Source organism: Uloborus diversus, chromosome 1, assembly GCF_026930045.1.
Source record: "Uloborus diversus isolate 005 chromosome 1, Udiv.v.3.1, whole genome shotgun sequence".
In the NCBI taxonomy this organism is placed as follows: Eukaryota; Metazoa; Arthropoda; class Arachnida; order Araneae; family Uloboridae; genus Uloborus; species Uloborus diversus.
This window is the reverse complement of record NC_072731.1, coordinates 111,750,200-111,772,069: the sequence shown is the minus strand read 5'-3', so window position 1 is coordinate 111,772,069 and position 21,870 is coordinate 111,750,200. Positions and strand designations below refer to the sequence as shown.

At 33.1% G+C, this 21,870-nt stretch overlaps 1 long non-coding RNA gene across 1 annotated transcript; it reads right to left on the bottom strand.

Annotated features, from left to right (window-relative positions):
- Positions 1-1,211: 1,211 nt before the first annotated feature.
- Positions 1,212-21,760, bottom strand: LOC129231530 (uncharacterized). Its single transcript, XR_008581265.1, has 3 exons — positions 21,557-21,760; positions 16,410-16,523; positions 1,212-2,943 (listed from the first exon to the last, which is right to left on the bottom strand). It is a non-coding gene; the product is annotated as an uncharacterized LOC129231530 (long non-coding RNA).
- Positions 21,761-21,870: the final 110 nt, after the last annotated feature.

The following is a 21,870-nucleotide window of genomic DNA, read 5'->3' as shown; positions in this document are numbered from 1 at the left end:
GTAGTCATATTGGGTTTCTTGCACACCTTAAAAAAGGAGTGCCAGAAGTGATTACCATCCATTGTGTCATTCATCGTCAATACTTGGCTGCAAAAAAATTGGGTGGTGTTTTACATGAAACCTTACAATTAGTCATTACTGGTATTAACAAGATCAAAGCTAATTCTCCCAAAGATCGCCTGTTTCGAGAGCTTTGCCATAAAAACGATGAAAAATTCAAACGCTTGCTTTTACATACGTCTGTGAGATGGCTTTCCAAAGGAAACTGTTCGCGCCGTTTCTTTGAATTATTCGACTCTGTAGCTGAGTTTCTCGACTTGCATGATCCTGCTTTAAGTGAGAATTTGAAACAGCGCAAATTGGAACTCTTGCGTATCTCACAGATATTTTTGAAAAAATGAACGAAGTCAACATTAAGCTTCAAGGAAACAAGATGAACCTCATCAAGGCCAAAAGCATAGTTTCAGTATTCATTGCCAAATTCGAAATCCACAAGGCAAATTGACCGTAAAGAATTTATCCTGTTTCCGACTCTAAAAAAAAAGTTTAATCGTGAATGATGAACTTCCTGAAGAAAAAATTTTAATTTTTATTGATCACCTTGATCAGTTAAAAAAGAACATGGAATCAAGGTTTGCAGATTTGATCAATTTTCAAATTCCTGACTGGATTTTAGACCCATTTAGTTTTGAAGATGTGGATGAACTGGAAAACTCTTTGCAGACAGAGTTTATGGATTTGAAATTTGATTGTGAATCAAAAATTACTTTCAAGCAATACGGTTACGAACTTGCCTGGGTGAAGCTTATGGGTACTTATCAACAAATTTTTTAAAAAGTTGAACAGCTCCTATCATTCCCCTCAACATATTTAGTTGAAAGAGGATTTAGCTCTGTAGTGCAGCTTCTCACGAAGCAAAGAAATAGATTGTACATTTGTCTCAAAGGGGACCTCAGATTAAATCTCACTAATATAAAGCCAGACATCAAATCTTTAACAGAGTTCCATCAAGCACAAGGCAGCCATTAAAAAGGTAAAAATGAACAAATCTTAACAGTTGAAATTTCCAAATTTTTCTGGATTTCAATTTAAAAAAAAGCATGTTACTGAAAAATGTAGTACTCTTATTTTTGCTAAGTATGTAAATGACGTTGGTTAATTAAAGCACTTCAAATTAGTTTTTTTCTTGTTTGGGGGGGGGAAGGGGTTAAGAATATAAAATTCAGTTTTAAAGTTAATTATTGCTTTATCATGCACTTTTTGAAGATTTAAACTAAAATTAGGCGTTCAGTAACATTAAACTTCACTAAAATTACTGCCATCTAATTTGTGTTTTTAAGGGAAGAACACGGGGGCGATAAGCGTAATTTAACTTTCAAAAGGGGCGATGGGCCAAAAAAGGCTGGGAACCACTGATCTAGATCATATTACGGAGTGGACTGATAAATGGGATATGGCTGTTAATGTTGGGAAATGTCAAGTGCTACATTTAGGGCATGGAAACAAGTGTACAAGTTATTATTTGCAAGGTAAAGTCATTAGTCAGGCAGACAAAGTTACTGATCTGGGGGTCTTAAAAAGTCAGGATTTAAAGTTTAGCCAACAGTGCAGCATTGCTAGTAACAAAGCCAATAAGATGCTTGGGTTTATCAATAGATCTATTTCAAACAAATCTAAAGAAGTTCTTCTGCCCTTATATAGAAGTTTGGTAAGATCTCATTTGGAATATGCTGTTCAGTTTTGGTCTCATCTTAAGAAAGATATTAATGTATTGGAAAGGATTCAAAGGCGGGCTACAAGACTAATAAATGGACTTTCTCACTTGGACTATGATTCCAGGCTTAGAAGGCTAAAAATGTATAGTCTTGAGCAAAGAAGAGACCGAGGGGACATGATTCAGTTGTTTAAATTTATTAAAATGAAAGATGTTACAGGGCTGAAGTTTAGCACTGAAAACAGGACAAGGGGTCATAGTTTTAAGTTATTTAAATCTCAGGCGAACATGGATATTAGGAAAAATTATTATTTCAGCAGGGTAGTGGAACCTTGGAACAGCTTACCCGAAGAGGTGGTAATGAGCAAGGGAGTAGATAGTTTTAAGAGGGCCATTGATCTTCACTGGGGATTATAAATTGACTAGGACCAGTCTAGCTGGGCCCAGAGCCTGTTGCTGGTCGTCTCTTTTGTATTTGTATTTGTAAACATAAAAATCACATGTACAACAGATCTATTACTTTGAACTCAAATCTACTAAAGATGAGAGAGAGGGAAAAAAAGAGGAAATTCTGAGGAGAGAAATCAAAAGGATATTTTAACAATATACAGTGAAATTCTGCAACAACAACTTCAAGGGATTTTTTTTTTTTTTTTTTTTTTTTTTTTTCACTGTAATAGAAATTAAACTGATTGAAAGTTTACTTCATTGAAACAGATATTCTGTTGCATTGGCATTTGTTGTAGCAGGATTTCACTGTGCTATTAAGATGAGGTTGTAACACAATGCACAGTTTACAAAATCTAATTCAAAATTAATAGTAAGCACTCATAAAACTGCTTAGCAAATAATATCTTATGATGAAAATTACATTATACAAAATTGCTTACATAGTTACACATAGAATAAAATAACTAATAAATGAATAAAACAATTTTTGGAGGTCACATTATTTCCTTTATACCTAAATTGCAGTTTAGCATAAAAACTTTGAAAAATTCAATAATTATCACAGTCAAATTTCTTTTGCACAGTTCTCATACATCATTTGATGAAATGCTGCTACTTTGGAAAAACAGATTTCAGCAGTAACAATCAAATGTCTACATTGCAGCAAAATCTAATCATAATTCCAGGATACATTATCTTCTGCACTAGCCACTTGTCACAAGTTTTCAATAGTTATGATAAAAAGAGAGCTAAGTAAAATAGTCTCCCTGGTACAGAATCTAAAAGAAAAGATTCACATTAAAATAATTTTATTTTCAAAAAGTAGTAGCAAATGACATAGATAGATGCATAGATACAAAGATTTGCACACTCACTTTTTAATATATAAGATTATGACTGCTTTTATTTACATTTTTAAAAAGCCAAGTTGCACTTTTTAAATTAAGTATTCACTGCCAAGAAAGGATTAAAAATTTGAAAGTTGAATTCTTTCAACTTTTTGACTCTTTCTTGCAGCAAATATTTTTAAGAATCGTAAAAAAAAAAAAAAAAAAAATGGTTTAGAAGTTTAGAATGGCAAACTGACTTTAAAAAAGGGAAAAGAAATAATATATAATTCCTTGTAATATTCCATGCTCAAATGATGAGTTAATTTATTAAACCAAACCACTTTTCAAACTTTTTCATTCAATCATCAAATGGTGTGTGTATGCTTTTTTTGTTTATATTTTTGTGACTACATTTGAAAAGCAGTTTGCAATGTACCCTACATAATTTAAAAACCTTTCTCTTAAATCTAAATAATCATAACATTTAATTCCAAGAGCTTGTATATCATACATTCGTTTATTACCAAGTTCATATTTTTGGAAAAATAATAAAATAAAACTTACGCAAAAAAACAAAGCTTTATTTCATAACTAATTAACAAAAATCATACTAGATAAATTTTAATTTTATCAGTGTCTGCTCAGGATGTAGCAGACATTTATATTCCCGGATGTCATTTAACCTATCTTTTGCAACCTTTAACCAGCATTATTTTTCTCACAATGGCTTTGTTACTTGCAATGCTGCACTGTTGACTAAACTTGAAATCCTGATTTATTAAGGTACCCAGATCAATATCATTTTCTGCATGATTAATGACTGAACCCTATAAACGATAACTCGTATGCTTATTTCCATGACCTAAGTGTAGCACTTGACATTTCCCTACATTAACTGCCATACTCCAACTATCCGCTCTTTTAATAATATGATCTAAATCTTCTTAAAGCTGCTTTACTTGTTCTTCAATTTCTACAATCCCCAGAACTTTTATGTCATCAGCGAAACAATTTATGTTTTCAGAAATATTTTTATGAATGTCATTCATAAAAATAAGCATAATAGGCAACAAAACTGATTCCTGAGGAATCTCGCTTAAAACATCTCTTTATTCAGAATGATTTCCTCTCACAACTACTCTTTGTTTCCTTCCAGTCAGCCAACTTTTAACCCTAAGTAAAGTTCACCCTTCTATTCTTATATCAGCTAGTTTGCTCAGAAGTGCAACACGCGGTACCTTATCAAAAGATTTTTGAAAATCAGTATAAACAATATCCACAAACTTTTGTAATCTAAAGCCAAGGTAACCTTGTCATGGAAATGCACACATTTACCTTTTTTGAAACCATACTGCAAACTAGTCAAGAGACTATTAGTCTCTAAGAAATTCATAATCTTGATTTTGATTTAAGTTTCAAAAATCTTACAAACCACTGAAGTCCGACTTACAGGTGTCTAATTCCCTGCATTACTTTTAGACCCTTTCTTGAAGAGAGCAGCGTTACGTTAGCCAGCTTCCAGTCTTCTGGCACTGTGTCTAAGTTATAAGAAGCTTTGAAAATATTTAAAATAAGATTCACTAATTCCTCTGCACATTCAGCTAAAATTGTGGATGAATATTATCTGGTCCCTGAGCTTTATTTGCTTTAATTTTTTTCAAGTGAAGTAGAATCTCCTCCCTGGAAAACACAAAATCCTCAAGCTGTATCATGGCTTGTGTCTTGCAAGGGTCAACTATTGAAAAAGTTATCAACAAACACACTGGAAAAAAAGTTAGTAAGAACATTTGCAATATCCCTATTGTTTTGAATTAAATTTCCATGCTCATCAACCAGTGGCCCAATTTGACTTATTCGAGCTTTCCCAGAATTGGTGTAAGCAAAAAACCTTTCAGGATTCTCATCAATGCTATCTGCTAGCCTTTATTCCAATTTCCTTTTCTGAATCCATGCCAAATACTATAAACTACGCCTTGGCTTACAATACTGGAGCCTATCAGCACTCTGATCAGTTTCTTTAAACTGACAAAAAGCAGCTTGCTTTTAATTTAGAGCTTCTTTAATTTCCCCGGAGAACTACATGGGCCAAATTTTAGTATGAACACCTTTTCTCCTAAATGGAACATAATCCTCAACCGTTTTGTATAGTTTTTCCTTAAATTTTATCTACTGCAGATCTATGTCACTGTTTTCCAATCCTGATGAAAATACCTCTTTCAAGCCCTACTTAAGTGCAACAAAAATCAGTATATCTAAAATTAGGCACAAACCTAAAATTTTCATCTTTGTACACATCAAATTTAATCCAGAACCTAATACTGTTATAATTACTATCTCCAATATGATCCCCTAGACACCATTACTGGGGTAAAAATTATTCTTTTCAATATCCAGAAAATTGAAATCCCCGTTATGATGATGGATCCCTTACTAAATGATGCCCCCCCCCCTCATTATTACTTCCACCTTATAATATTTGTTTGTAGTATAATCTACCTTCTGAGTAAAGGTTGTTAATTCTAGCAACTGCCATATTGAATAGAACCAGGGATTGTGATTTTTTGGAGCAAAGAAAAAAAATTTTTGTCAGATTATTTTTATTTAAATCAGATTTTTGTTTTGTTTTGTTTTTGTTTTTTTTTTTACTTTCAAAAAGTTGTAGATATTAACTACTTTACATTTATAAACATAATATATTTCATACAATATATAAAAAAGCAACTTTTTAGCTAAACAGTGGTACCACTATTTCCTAGAATTTTAATTTTCATAGTTCATACTTTTAAAAAAAAATTCTTAAAATTTGGCAGTTTTCTACGTTTATCGGCTTAGAGTCGACAAAAGTTTTGAAATGGATTCAATTGGGGTGAAGAAGGCAATCTATAAAACTTGATAATAGAGCAATCGGAATAGAGACGTATCGAATTGCACTTTGGTGCTGTAGCCAAGTACCGAGCATTCGACCTTTCTCTACTCGGCAGAGTACCGAGTTACCAAGAACCAATTATGTTTTAAGAAGAACCACCGACTTGAACTCTTTGGAATAGTAGTATACACCTCCATGCCCATATAATCGTTTTTAAAACAAAATTCCAGCTGAAATTTAACTACGCATTATTTAAAACATTTTGTCTGGGTCAAAATTTTACAAAAAGTTATTTTTAAAATGAAAAAGAAGTCATGCCACCAAGTAAAGCATTACTACACTTTTTAGAAAAGGAAACTTCAGAACATTTTGGCTGTAATACAATGAAACTGGCATTAAAAAGTGAATTGAAAAAAAAAATCAGTTTTTTATTACATGAAAACAAATCAAATGAGAAAGAGCAAGAAGTTATTGAAAAAGAAGTTCAAGAATATGTTCATTATTTTTTAGCAACTGTTGTTGATCCGAGATTCAAATTTCTTTTTTTACGGAAAAATACAAGCATGTTGTTTAAAAATGCCTAAAACGTACAGCTGTAAGACTTATACTTCCAGCTGAATCTCCCGTTGAAATCCATGCAAAAAAAGAAAACACAAAGTGAAAACTCAATTGATACTAACGCAGATAATCCACAAGAAAAAGCATTAGAGATAAGTCTATTCATTTTCTGGGAGTGCTTTCATGAAATTGCAAGTGTGCAGGAAAATATCAACGCGAAAATACCAACACTGAAGTTGAATATGAACAGACAGTAGAAAAAGAGATAAAGGCTTTCTATCCTGGAGAATTGTTAAGTAGAACAAACACTCTATTTGCCTGGTGGAAAAAACACCAAAATATGTTTCATACCTTATGCAAATTAGCAAAAAGTTTCTTTGTGCACTTTCAACTAGTGTGTACAGTGAAAAGGTTTTTTTCTGAGGAAGGGCAGATTTGTAGCAATCAAAGAAGTAATCTGTCTCCAGAAAATCTCGAGAGATTAGTTTCCTGCATCATAATTTAAAATACAATAATTTAGATCATTAAAATAGCTTGAGAGCTTGTTTTTCTTCTTTTTTCCATAAGTATTTCTTAATCTAACGTAAGAACCTTTTTCTTGCTCTTATAAATGACAACTTCACTTCTCTGTATTGTTATCATTATGCCAAAAATTTGAATCTGCAAAATAATTAATAATTTTAAAAATTTGCAATCTAAGTTTTTAAATGATTAGGAATACATTGGGTTATGATTGAAAGGGTTTTTTGTTAGGAGTCTATATATATTCATCTTAAGGACCACTTAAACTCTTCTTGACCAAAGGTAAGTTGTCCTACACAAATAAGTGACATAGAAAAGGTAATTGCACCTAAATACATATCCATAGTTAACTTTTACTCTGATAAGATTTTATTTCATTTATTTATTTATTTTTAACTTATACATAGAATACAGTCTTAAGTTATGAATATAGCAATTGTAAATGACTGCAGCATATTATATGCTTACACTTTTTTATTAATTGTAAAATCTGTCTCAAACAATATTCAATTTTTTACAACTCCAAATAGTTACCAAGTACTCCGTACATCACTAATCTGAACTAATGAATACATTCGGCTTACTCTTAAAATTAGGATAAGTTCTCGAAATATTCCAAAAATTTTAAGGTTTACGAAATAGATACATTATGATGTGATTTTGTTTTAGGCTTTGCTTAAAGATAAGGTTTCAATCATCATGTATGTTTTAGTGTAAAATAATAGGTTGAACAATCAATTTTCTTAACCATATTAGTCATGGTGTATAAGAAAACTGTAAATTTTTAGTTTGTTCTGAACTGTAACTGCCGTTTGAATGACTGATCTTTTTTAAATTTATTTTCTGTGAAAGTTAAAACAAGAAAAAACTTGCAATTCATACTTCCTGTCAATTACGAGCATAGGAATGATAAATGAAAAAAAAAATTTTGGAGCGCCCAAGCTGTGCTTGGTTTGCTTGGGCGGAACACAAGTCAAAGCTTTTGAGTGACCGTTTTATTGGCACATAAGTAAATCCATAACGAATGATCTATATATTAATATTAATTCTATGCTAATTTTATCTTGCTCCTTGTTTAAATCTATGTTTTTTTGACAAAACAAACAATTTGTTTCACTTTTTTATAATTATTGTTCATCATTTTTTTTTTGGCAAAATAAACCCTGCATTTTTTAACATAAGGGAAAGTTTGAATTTTCAGGGTTCCAGGTGGGTCATTCCATGCGAAATGAGCAAAATTCGCAAAAAAGTGGTGGCCGCATGGTAACAGATTTTTATGAAATTTGGTATACAGGTTCCTTTTATGCCTATATAAAAATATCTAAAATATTTTTGCTTAAAATTTTTTATTTAAATAGTTACATGCGATTGAAAATTGGTCAAATTGAACAGCATTCTCATAAATGCTTAATGTTGCACTTTTGAAGGCTTGTATCTTGTTAACTATTTGATGAAAAAATAAAAATTATATGTTTTTGCAATCTATGGAGTAGGGTAATCAATCTGATATCAGTAAAATTTTCAAAGTTATTATAGTTAACTTTTAACCGAGTCTCAAAAACTGAAAATATTTCAATTTTCTCATAATTAAGCATTTTATTTTTTAATCTCAATCTTTAAGGAATGCATTAGCTTTGATGAAATTAATACCCAATAATGTGCTAAGCATCATAAAAGAAATACCTTACTTTTGAAGTTGTATTTTAACTCATTTGTCTTCAAAATCAGTTTTAAACTTAGTGACATTTTGTAAAATGATGATTTTCCCCTTCACGTACACACAAAAATTCAAATGAGGGAAAATTCAGACAACTTTAAAATTTTTCAAGAATATAGAGCTGTGTTTCTCTTATTTGCTTGAAGAAACTCGAAATTGGTTTTTGATTTCCAAACGTAAAATAAAATTCAGAAAAATAGCATTTTCTTTCTGTTTTATGGGTTAATCCATACAGGTTCAACGGATGGTTGCGCTCGACCATTTTTAATTTTTTTGAAATTCATATCCCTAAAAGCTGCATATGAAAGATGTTTAAAACCTCTTTTATTTTTTACCTCAACTTTGATTTTTTGGAGGTCATCAAAAGTGATTTTCGTATTCAAAAATGGGACTTTTAGACCTTTACATTTTGGCCAAAATCTATTTGAATTACATTTATGACAGTTAATTTAACGCTTTGATGTTAAAGTGCATAAGTTGATAGTCTTACATGCTGAGTTACGTAGCTGTACGTTAATAATTAAAATAATGGCAACAGGTTAGTTCAAGACCAAATGTAAAAATTTTACTCATTTCAAAGGGGGATAACTCACGTAGGGGACGGAAACACAAAATGAAATACGGCAAAAACTAATCACTGGAACCATGCTAAAAAGAATATGTAACTGTTGCTGTGTGTTTGTGCACCCTTTATAGATTACAGCCCCTCAAAAATTGGAAAAATGACATTTTTAGACCCCTGTAAACCAAAAGGGGATGGAATTAAAAATAAAATTTCTTGGCCAATTGAATATTCCATTCAAGTACTATACATGTTATACATATTGTTTTTTGTATTTGGTTTGTAAAAAAGATACAGGTCTTTGAAATTGAGCAATTTTGAATATTCCATTCAAGTACTATACATGTTATATATATTGTTTTTTGTATTTGATTTGTAAAAAAGATACAGGTCTTTGAAATTGAGCAATTTTGCTAGTCAATTCACACACTAAAACAGAAATTAAAAGTATGAAAACTTCATTGCACCTTCTTAAATTACATATATTGTGCCCTACATAATACATTATACTGAAAAAACATATTGTAATTTTCAAAATAATTATTTTAATTTTATAACTTAGAAATATTTGAACATGAATGAGTAGTTTACACTGTATGAAACCTGTATGGATTGACCCTTATGTGAAATTACGAGAATTCAAAACACTAGATAAAAGACTCAATGATGCAAAAGTAAGTATATCTAACAATTATTTCGATTTTTAAAAAATGTACATTTTAGCAAATACTTCATAAACATGCTTTAGAGAAAATGAAACACGAAAGAAATGGTTAGTTTTGCTAAACTTACAATAAAAAGAACTAACTAATGAAATTTTGCCTAAGTTCAAGTTACTCTAGTAACAAAAATACGCTGATACCAATGATTAAAATTTAATAGCATCTAAAAGACACTTCAATATATTACATAAAAAAACTTGAGTGAATTTAGAGCATTCCCTCATCTTCAAAAAAAACATCTGAAATAGAGGAAAAACTGAAATTTTCGATTTTTTAAAGTACGATTTCGACATCAAGAAATTCATAAACAATAACTAAATTAGAGCAGATAGTTAGTTACAGATAGTTTTTCAATCTGAATCATTTTTACTCTTATATTTTCATTAAAAGAGCTAGAAGAGTGATTTGAAATCTGAAGTAAATTGGCAAAATTTCAATATTTGTTAATATCTCAGATTCAAAAAAAGATCCGAATAAATTTTACTTTGCTTTTTCCCAATAGAGTTTTGTTTATAGAATGCGGAAATATTTATTTTTTAAGTGTATGTTTATAACTTATGGAGTTATTGAGTCACAAACTGGCAGCAATGAACTCTGAAAATTTAGACTTAGCATAAGCATCAACTTCTAATGTCAATAACAAAGCAACAAACAGTTTTTAAACTTCCATACTTTGCATTCCCTCATAGATATGCATGGTTTATCTAAATAAAAATTTTCATTGAAATCTGTGACATGTCAGCCACAGCTGATTTGCTCATTTTGCATGGAATGACCCAGGTTTGATGTAAAATTTGAATTGTTTTTTAGTTTTAGGACTGCAGTAACAATACTTATTATCAGGCCCGCCATAAGCGGGCGTGCAACGCCTGCACCGCACGGGTGAGCCACACTAGAGAGGTGCCAAAATCAGCCTTATAGTTTTGAATTTCATTGCAGATTTTTCTAACAAGCATTTAAGCCTGTTAAACATTTTTTTTCCGAAAAAATTAGGATCTTCCTGTTGAACTTCGTAACTAAATATGCTTCCCTTCCTTTACCTTGCGGAGGGGTGCCAAATTCAGCTTTATCGTTCTGAATTTCATAGCAGTTTTTTTTTTTTTCTTTTCCAAAATTGAGAAAAAAGGATTTAATTTATCATCAACACTTTTTTTTTGCCAAAAAGACTTACGATCTTCCAGTGAGATGACTGTGTGTAACTAGTGCTTTTTTTTTCCTTTGTCACCTTAAATGGGTGCCGAATTTTTTTTCCAATTAGAAATTGAAAGAAAAAAATAGAGATGTAGTAAAAGAAGGTGGGGAGAGGGGGGGGAAGCATGAACCTAATGTCTTCCCGCTTCTGGGTCACCAAAGATACTATACAATTGAGTAGGTATTTATAACCTCAGTTTCTTCATAAAATTCCAGGGAAGAATCCACCCATCCCTCAACATCATTCTGTAATTGCGTTTTTGGAACTTCAATATCTAAATGTTCCCAGAGGAGAATACTGATCATGAGGGTGGGTTAAAAAAAAAAAAAAATCGCAATGTTAAGGGGCAGTGGATTTAAAAAAGTGCTTAATGGTTTCAAACTAACATATGTGAAATTTTATTTTATTTTGATGTCTTTTTGTCTCCGGATTGAGTTTGAAGTTTGGATTTTCTTACCGAAATAGGATAGGTTCCATGTAAGATTGCAATAATAATAAATGTTACTTCATTTACAGAAACAAGTGATGAAACTTTCAATTTGCACCTGGTTCAAATTCACACTTGCCATTTTAGGTGTAGGAATTGGCTGAAATGTGTGAATTAGGTCAAACGCTCCCTGCCTACGGTGCAATGTAAATGGGTAAGAGATGCTAAAAATCTACCTCTTGAAATGCAGCAGCAATCTTTTGAAATCCTACCTGAAAATAACTAAGAAAATAATCAAAATCATTTTACCACACTGGTAAATTGCTATTTGACACTTCATCTTGCAAATGAGAAGATATTAACGACTACATTTGTCCAAAGAAAAAAAACACACGAGAGAGGGCGAGAAATTGCTGCTTCAGCCTCAAGAAAGAGAAGACAGTTTTAGTATCACTACTTCATCGCATATCTTTTATTGGATACGGACAGTGAGGATCAATTCAAGGGACCTTTACATGCTTCAAACTACAAACGCTTATACTGATAAATTTACTACTAGAAGCAATACAGTGGACTTTAATTTGCTTCCACAGACATGTGATTGATACGAAGTATACGACAAGGCTGGAGTATCTGTTGCTTCAGCAGTACTTTATCCCAACATTTCAGAAATTATTGAGAAAAACATGCTTCGTTGGAAGTGCAAAATCGCACGAAAATCTGCCTTGGCAAGAGCCAAAGCCTAGCAAAAGGTCTCATGTTCTATGGCTAACTTGTGCTAATCGAATTCTACATTTGTGTGTTTCAGTGGAATCTCCTTCTGAAAATTTAATAATGCTTGCAATATAAGTCGTCAACGTTTATGCTCCAATCTGGTTTGCTATTAAAAGTTACTCTTTATGTGCAGATTGGCCCGGCAGTTATTCAAAATCACTGCAATTAGATATTTATCCGCTGAGTTAAAGTGCAAAATAAATCTCGCAATCCAAAGAAGCAGTGTTTTCGTATGTCCTAAAAATTAATTTATTACAATGATGACAGACTTGGAACTGCATATCTGTGAATTGGCAGCTTATTGGATTTTAGAAGCTCGTAGTGTTCAACCAAAGACCCTCAAAAGACAAAATTTTCACATTCTTATTGTTAAGTTTGATGCTGAATCTTAAATTGATCTCAATGACTGGAAAAATGTGTCTGATCTACAAAAATACTGAAATCAATCTCTGAAGAAGATATTCAACTGTTTGTTTCAGGCAAAAAATAACTGTTTACTATAGCTGCCATGTACACACAGGCTATTGAAAGGCAGGGGTGCCAACCAGGGGGGTTCATGATGCAGACTGCAGCATTAAAATTTTTAAGAGGGGATTTTACAGATTTTTAACCTTATTTTCTTTTTTTGAAGGGAAGGCTCTCGCTCTAGGGAATACCTCCCAGCATGCAGGAAGTGGGGCCATCACCCCATTGGAATGGGCACCCCTGTGGAAGGGCAGTTAAAATTGGCGTAAGTTTCAACTACATTGTGCAAAAAGAGAAACTTTAATAAAGAACCAGCTGGAGTCCCGGAAACTTATGCCAAAACCAGGTAGTAAGGACTAAAAAGCTATTTTAAGAAGAATATTTTTAATTTTGAAAATTAATGATTATCATAAAGTTTTTTGTAAATAAATGATCAATATTTGGACAACCTTAAGTTGTTATATATATTTGTAATTCTCTTTTTCAGTTTTTTTTTATGAAAATAGATTTTTCCTTAAATACGGGTTTTTCAAACTCAATCCAGAGGCAAACAATGAACTCCTAATTGAATGAAATTTTATATACAAGGCCCATTTTCAAAGTAAATACTGTTTTGAAATAAAAAAAGAACAAGTACAGATAGAGCAAAGAAATTTATTGGACAAAAATCTATAACATTTAAGCTATTTTTCATCATTGCTCTTTTATTTTTGAAGCATTTGTCAAAGCGTGGTACAGGTTTTTGCATAACCTGTTCATAGAAAGTTGCCGCCTGTGAAGACAACTATGAGGACTCTCACAGGGCTTTGGCTGGGAAGTTTTTGAACAACCTCCGAAACTGCCCGATCTTGCTCGCAGCAACATTCATTTGTTTCGGCATCTAAAGTCTTTCCTTGGTTTTCAATGGCACAACATCAATGATGATCTCAAAGAACATGTTACCCCATAGTTGACTACACAGGTGGAAACTTTCTACAAATAGGTATACAAAAACCTGTACCATGCTATGACAAATGCTTGAAAAAATCATGGGAGAAATGTAGAAAAATAGCATAAGGGTGGTAGATTTTTGTGCAATAAATTTCTTTGCTCTATCTGTACCTGTTCTTTTTTTTATTTCAAAATGGTACTTACTTTAAAAACATGCCTTGTATAACCTTAAAACGTCATTTGGCACCTTTTTCTTGCCCTGACCGATGGAAATCAAAAACTTTTTTTTTACTATAGGATGATGACCCACCCTACTGATCATCATCTTTTCTCCTAACGTCATCAAAGATAGAACTGTATTTTTAGAAGTACACTATCATTTCCCTTAGCATTTGAAAAGTTGGCTTGTGAATCTCCCAATGCTGCACGAGGAAGAATAGAGTCCCTAAATCCTATCTTGTCTTTTATTGTTAATACACAGTCCAGTCACATTAATGTGACCATCTGTCAAAAGCCAGAATAACCACCTTTCGCAGAGCGGACTGCTGCGAGAGGTGCAGGAAGAGAGTCACTTAGGTCGCTGAAGGTATTCTCTGGGATGTTGAGCCGTGCCGACTCTAACGCCGTGGCCAGTTGCGCTAGATTACGCAATTGAGGATCCATGGCGCAAACAACTCGATCGAGATGGTCCCACAGATGCTCGATTGGGTTTAAGTCAGGTGAGTTAGCTGGCCAGGGGAGGACGGTAAACTCATCCTGGTGCTCTTCGAACCACGCACGTACACTGGCAGCTGTATGGCACCTCGCATTGTCCTGCTGGAAGATGCCATCATCCTGAGGAAAAACAATGCGCATGTACGGGTGGACATGGTCCGCAAGGACAGATGCGTACTTGTATTGATCCATCGTACCTTCCACAATGATCAGTGAACCCAGAGAATGCCAGGAAAACATTCCCCACACCATAATGCTCTTCCCTCCAGCTTGGACCGTTCCGGCAATGGTTGCAGGGTGGTTCCTTTCAGAGGTTTCACACCTTATACGCCAACGTCCATCTGTCCGATGGAGCACAAAACGCAATTCATCTGAAAACGCTACCTGTCGCCACTCAGTGGACGTCCAGCTGCTGCAATGGCGTACAAATTCTAGCCTTCGTCGTTGATGAACAGCAGTCAGCATAGGTGCACGAACCAGGCGTCTGCTTCGGAGGCCCAAACGCAGCAATGTTCGCTGAATAGTAGTTTGGGAGACACTTTTGGTAGCCCCTTGGTTCATTTTGGTGGTCAGTTGCTCAACGGTAGCCCGTCTATCTGCCCGAATGCATCTCCGCAACTGTCGTTCGCCTCTGTCATCTATGGCGCGTGGTGCACCACATTTGCCACGTCACTGATTTTGGACAGTCCCATTTTGCCATGCATGGTACACTTTTACCACGACGGCACGCAAACAGTTCACAAACTCAGCCGTTTCGGAAATGCTTCTACCCTTGGCCCGAAAGCCAATGATCATGCCCTTTTGGACGTCGGATAAATCACTTCGTTTCTGCATTACGCCAACAATTGAAATGTTTTCTGAAGCCCTCACACACCCTTTATATACACTCAACTGCACTGTGCTGCCATTTGCCTTCTGTGATTGGTTATTTAACTCTGACGTAGAAAGTATGTGTGGTCACATTAATGTGACTAGACTGTGTAATATTAGCTAAAATTGCATTTTTAAGTCTTCAATTTCAAAAAAATTCTGAGAGAAAGTCTCTGAACCTCTCCATTTCCAACGACCACAAAGAACCGATCTAAATTGCGCATCCAAAACTTATTTGGAAAATTTTTGGACAAGAGTTTTTAATCCCATACTCTTCCCTCTATGTCAACAATGGTCTAAATTGCATTTTAAGGACTTCATTTTACAAATTTTTGGAGGAAATCTCTCCCACTATCATTGTTAAGGGTCGTCTAAAATATTTTTTTTTTTTAGAGCTTCAGTTTTAAGAAATTACCAGGAAATCATCCCTGAACTTTGTTCCTCTTTGTAAATGCTAAAATAAGATGGTTTACAATCATGCCTTTTTGAGACTGATTTTGGAAAATTTCCACAAGAGGACCCTCAAAAATCTTTTTTTCCTAATTTTACCAAAGTTTTCTATAGGACGAACCACTCCTTCCTCTGGATCACTAAATATTGTCGAAAATTGCATTCATTTTTAAGACTACAATTTCAAAATAATTTTGGGGAGGGGAGAATAGCACTACCTTGTCATGCAAGTCAAGAGGGCTACTTTACGTCAATGCAAAGCTAGGGTCCTACCCCTCCACTGACCCCTTTTTTTTGGTACACCTTTTGTTTGTGCTAAAGTGGGGGGAGGGGCGACATTTTCAGCTTTGCACGTGGGGCGGGCGCTCAAATACCTAGCACCAAGAGTGCTTATAATAAAAATATAATTATGACAGATGCCAATTATTTCTAATACAACAATTTGTCTGTGGGTTTGAACTACATTTTGTACAATGAGCTATCTCTAGATATTTGTCTGCGAATTTTGAGAAATTTCTAAGAAGTCAACTGAAATAATAATTTTAAATAACAAAGATTTAGGGCATTAATATAAAACAAAAAATTAACAAAAATATTTAACCTATACAAAACATAATTAAGAATATATAAGAGAATATAAACTTACCACACAATTTAAATTATTTCAGCTTTTACAACATTTGGAGAAATTAAACACTTGTAGCAGTTGTGCATCAGAAGAAGAATAAGAAGCGGTCATTTGTTTATCAGCTTTATTTATCTAAAATGAGATGAAAAATAAATCAGAAATGTACCAATGCAATACATCAACCTAAGAGAAAGGAAAAGTGTTAAATATCACCTCACAAAAAAGTGAAAAGATGTCAAGGGCTTTCTGCAAAGATATTCAAGGCAATCCTTTCAACCTGTGAAAGCATTTCAGGCATTCCTTGCAGTTAGGCAGTAGTTCTTAGATGGTATAAATAAAATGCTATATTGAAGCAAACTTATTTTAGAAGGGACATAAGGGAACTAACAGATGAGATGAACTACTAAGGACAAATACAAGAGATGGGCACAATCGCTCCTCCCTTGAGCTACCCTGCATCATAGTAAGATAAAAATAAAAAGTATACGCACACAACACAAAACTATCTGCAAGTATTTAAAAAATATATACAGTGGGTAGGTAAAATTATCAGCAATGCAATATTTATTATGCTTTCAATCATGTATCCATGAAAGCTAGAGATTAATTTCATTAATTTTACTACAGATTTTCAAGATAACTATTGTTTAATACTGATATTTATTAACAAATTTTGAGCAAAGTACATGTTTACAGCAAATGTATTTGCACAGCTGCAAATGTATCCGTGCATGGCCTGCATCTACATTATCTAGCTATGCCTGGCACCTGTAATTTTTCTGAATTGAAGCCTAAAAAACAAGTGTGGGCTATTTTTGATGACGTTACAAAAAGGAATAGAGTTCAAATCTCCGTTCCGGAAACGTTTTGGAATTAAAGTTTCAAAAACAAAACTATATATTAGACAATGTTTGGAAAAGAAGTTTGGAAGTCTTCCCTGGGCATTTAGCAAAATTTAAGTCTTAAAGAGGAAATTGTCGACATCTCGGGTAGTTTTAGGGGAAGGAATGTATTCAATGACTATCCTCTGGTAATTTTTCGAAATCGAAGTTCCAAAAAGCAAAATTTTAGACCACCTTTGATGGGAGGAGGAATTTGGGAACATAACTCTAGATTCATTATGAAATTGAAGTTCTAAAACGCAATTTCAGAGTACGTCTTTCAACGGAAAGGGAAAAGAATAATTTTGAGAACCTGCTAGGGCTCTAGGGAGCCATTCCACAGAAAAGGGTCATTTTGTCCCGATGGTGACAACTCATACATTTCATTAAAAATAATAATTTAAAAGGGTAATGAACAAAGTTTTGTTGGTTAATAAATCACAAATGCATGTGTGATTTCTTTAGCAAATAATTTAAAAATACAAAAGTGACAACCAGCAACAGGCTCTGGGCCCAGCTAGGCTGGCACTAGTTAATTTACATTCCCCAGTGAAGATCAATGGCCCTTTTAAAACTATCTACTCCCTTACTCATAACCACCTCTTCCGGTAAGCTGCTCCAAGATTCCACTATCCTGCTAAAAAAATAATTTTTCCTAATATCCATGTTAGCCTGAGATTTAAATAGCTTAAAACAATGACCCCTTGTCCTGTTTTCAGTGCTAAACTTTAGCCCCGTAACATCTTTCATTTTAATAAATTTAAACAACTGAATCATGTCCCCTCGGTTCCTTCTTTACTCAAGACTGTACATTTTTAGCCTTCTAAGCCTGGAATCGTAGTCTAAATGAGAAAGTCCATTTTTTAGCCTTGTAGCCTGCCTTTGAACCCTTTCCATAAGATAAGGAGACCAAAACTGAACAGCATACTCCAAATGAGGTCTTACCAAACTTCTATATTTCTCTAATTCCTCTTAAAATTACAGTAGAACCTCCATTAAGGGACACCTCCGAATAAGGGACACCTCTATTTAAGGGATATTTTTTCTGGTCCCAGTCCCTTTGAATAGGGACTTCCATGTATTTGCCTCTAAATAAGGGACACTCTGTTTAAGGGACAGTTGCAAAGCCAAAATAATGTAAAAGCGCATAAGAAATAGTGAATTTTTCTGGAATTCAAGTTTCACTTTTCCTCTAAATATTAATTGAGGTAAGTTTGACATAAACATATGTGAAGGAAACAAGTAATGTATTGTAAAAAAAAATGCTGAAATTAACATGCATGATTGACCCTCTCAAAAACTTATTCAAGTAGGTTCAACCGACAGAGAGTGCACAGCAACTAATTAGCTTTATATACTATAAAACGTAAAATTTGAACATTAATTGTAATTCACATAGTATTACATTGCAAATTACATAACATAAAGCAAATATATGTAACGAATTACACTTCAAAATTATTTCTGTATGTTACAAAACTTTGTCATTACAAATTTTTTAAATTAAAGTTTAATTAATAAAATAATATAAACTTAGAAATTTGAATAATTATGACTTTTATTTAGCATATATAAAACATTTTCAGTATTTAATTATAAGTCAATGTTTATTGTGATATTATACTACTAAGTACACAGCATACATCAAATCATCCACCTCCGAATAAGGGACACCTCTATTTAAGGGACAAAATTTCTGGTCCCCATAGTGTCCCTTATTGAGAGGTTCTACTGTATTATGTTTTATTGAAACATATCAGCTGTCACATGCGGGACAAAATGGCAGCTTTCTCGTTGAATGGCCCTATGCTTTAGTGGTTTTAGATAAAAATGCTTTGGAAGCAAACACAAGCATGTATGAATCAGATAAGTAGTAAGTCGGTTAAAATATCAGCTGTCCTTAAAAACTTTTTGGATCCACCCTTGTGAACTAGCTACACAAGTGGAATGTCTGCTTCGGAGATTCTCAAACTTCAGGCCACTATTGATCTCGACCTGGAAGCTTATACTTTTCAAACCTCTTCCCCCTACACCCAAAAGAAAAAGTTATAGGATACATTTAAATCTCATTTTCTGACATGTATTTATATGTTGTTCTATGTATTCATTCATTTTTCTATACATTTTTTAGAAACACTGAACAGTTTTTATTATTTCTTGGGAAAAAATGAAAGTTCTGGCAACACTGTTGCTTTCCCCTCCGAAAATTCAAATTAAAAAGAAAAAAGTACAGGAGCTAAGCTTGGCTATGTTGACCTTCCTTCAAAATAAAAACAAAAATGCTTACACAAATCATAATCGTTTCAAACAGTTCTGATTCAATACAGCAGCTGATTCAGTAAAACAAAAATGTTTCTTTTTTATTTTTTTTTAATGTAGAATTTTACAGATACAGTGTTTCTCTATCTCATTGGTTTTGCTTGGCCTTTTCCTAGAAAACTGTCACAAAAAGTGTGCAACACTTCACCATCCTATCTTTTTATTTATATACAAAAGGAAAAAAAAATCATTTAAAAGCCAAAAAAAAAAACAAGACTGCACTGAGGCACTGCCTGTTTGAAAAATTTAGTCATACAGTCGCGAGTCCAAGGATGCGTTCCAAGACTCCTCGCGTAAGTTGAAATTTTCCATTGTGGAAAAATATATGTAAAATATTTTTTTAAAGCATACGAAATTCTTTTAGGCACTTATAACACCCCTCAAACTGCTTTAAAAACATTCCTTAACTACACACTACAATTTCTTAAATAAAGAACTGAACTTTCACTATATTTAAAAAATATAAAAAAATTTCATTCAATATGAAATATTTAAAATGCTCAAAATGAATGGGAGATATAGACATAAAATAAAACAACATGGTACACAAAGTATGTATTAATAATAAAATGCTGAACTATAATAGTACTGTACAGTAGATACAGTAATAATATTTATGAGTTAAAAAATGAAGATAATGATGATTTATGCTCCATGATTGAATTGTTATTCTTATCTAATGCATTTTTGAATATGGTTGCTTCGCCTTTTCTTTTATAACGTTTCAATTTGGTGCTAGAAATTTCATACACTTTAATATTCAGAATGAAAAAAAAATGAATATATGAAAGATGCTAAGTGGTTTTTTGATGGACTAACAACGCAATGCATAGATTAGTTTGGTGTGAAAACTTTTGCAGTCAGTGATGCTTAAAGGGATGCAATAACATTTACGAAATAAATATTTTGTAGCCAATAATGAAGCAGATTCTTCCTTCAGAAAAAAAAAATTCGTGTTGTGGACAAAAATTTCACATTAGCTCTAAGACTTGTTACTCGGAAAAAATCCGCGTTGTAGCCATTTCGCGCAAGTGGTATCGCATTGTAGTGGGAGTCGACTGTATAAACTTGATTGATTTAAGTATAGTGTGTTTAATTCAAATACCAAGTAGGTTTTTAATGTCAAAGCTTTATTCTGTTACGTTTCTTAACAATTGATTCATTGAAGTGCCTGATTCAATTAACCACTGATTCAATACCTGGATATGCCACGCAAGGGTGCCCATATGCAAAATTTTAAGGGGAGGCTCAGATATTTTCCTCATGGTTTAGCAGGATATTTTCCCCATAGAGACTGATTTCAGTACAGATTAGAGTTATTAAAATTGAACATTTTTAATAACTTATTAATTAATTGCTGGAGAAAAAATGGTTTTACATTTTTGCAAAGAAAAAAGTACTAAAAGCAAGGAAGTTGTAATTTTAAAGGGGGCTGAAGCCCCCACTTGCCTTCCCCCATATGGGCGCCCTTGATATCATACTGTTTAGAAAGGATCAGTAGAGGTAATTTTTTAAAAATTAAGGCTTTTATATATCATCGCCTCAGAGCAACAGTTTAGGATATCTTAGTATTATTGCTGGGATTAGATATCCAAATGTTGCTCTGAGGGGACAATATGTGTAAAAGCAGGTGGGCGTTGTTTTTTGCTGTTTTCCAATAAAATTGCATTGAGTATTATACGTCGTTTGTGTTTACAGATTTAAAAAATTTTGTTGCTTTTTGAATGAATTTAATGGAAAAACCGCGGAAATCCGAGAGCCATACCATGAATAAAACAGTTATTTCAAATTCAAGGATTTGGAGACTTCTCCTTTAAATTAGATTTTATTTAAAAGAAACTTTCCAGTAAAATACAAGTGCAGAAAAAAAGTTTTCTCATGCATCGAAAATACTTTTGAGCAATTAGATTATGCAACATACATTATATTGTCTAAAACATAAGCTAAAACTGCGGTTCCACTAACTTTCACTATTTTCATCTTTGATTGAATGTCTGAAACTATTCAATAAACAGCACTTAAAATACAGAAATTAATTTCAGTGAACTTGAAGCCGCTGTATTTGTATATAATGTTGTTCAGATCGATATTTCGTTGTTTCACATGTGCGAAAAACATAGAAAATAAACATTAACTACAACACTCGAATTTTATGGAATCGAATCTTGCTTTTGCTTGTTTGCTTCTATAAACGTACAGTTACAGAAAAAAAGATTAAAGGAAGTAAAAACAACCCAAATTTTTGTTGCTGAGAAAAAATATTTACATTGTGCCAAAAT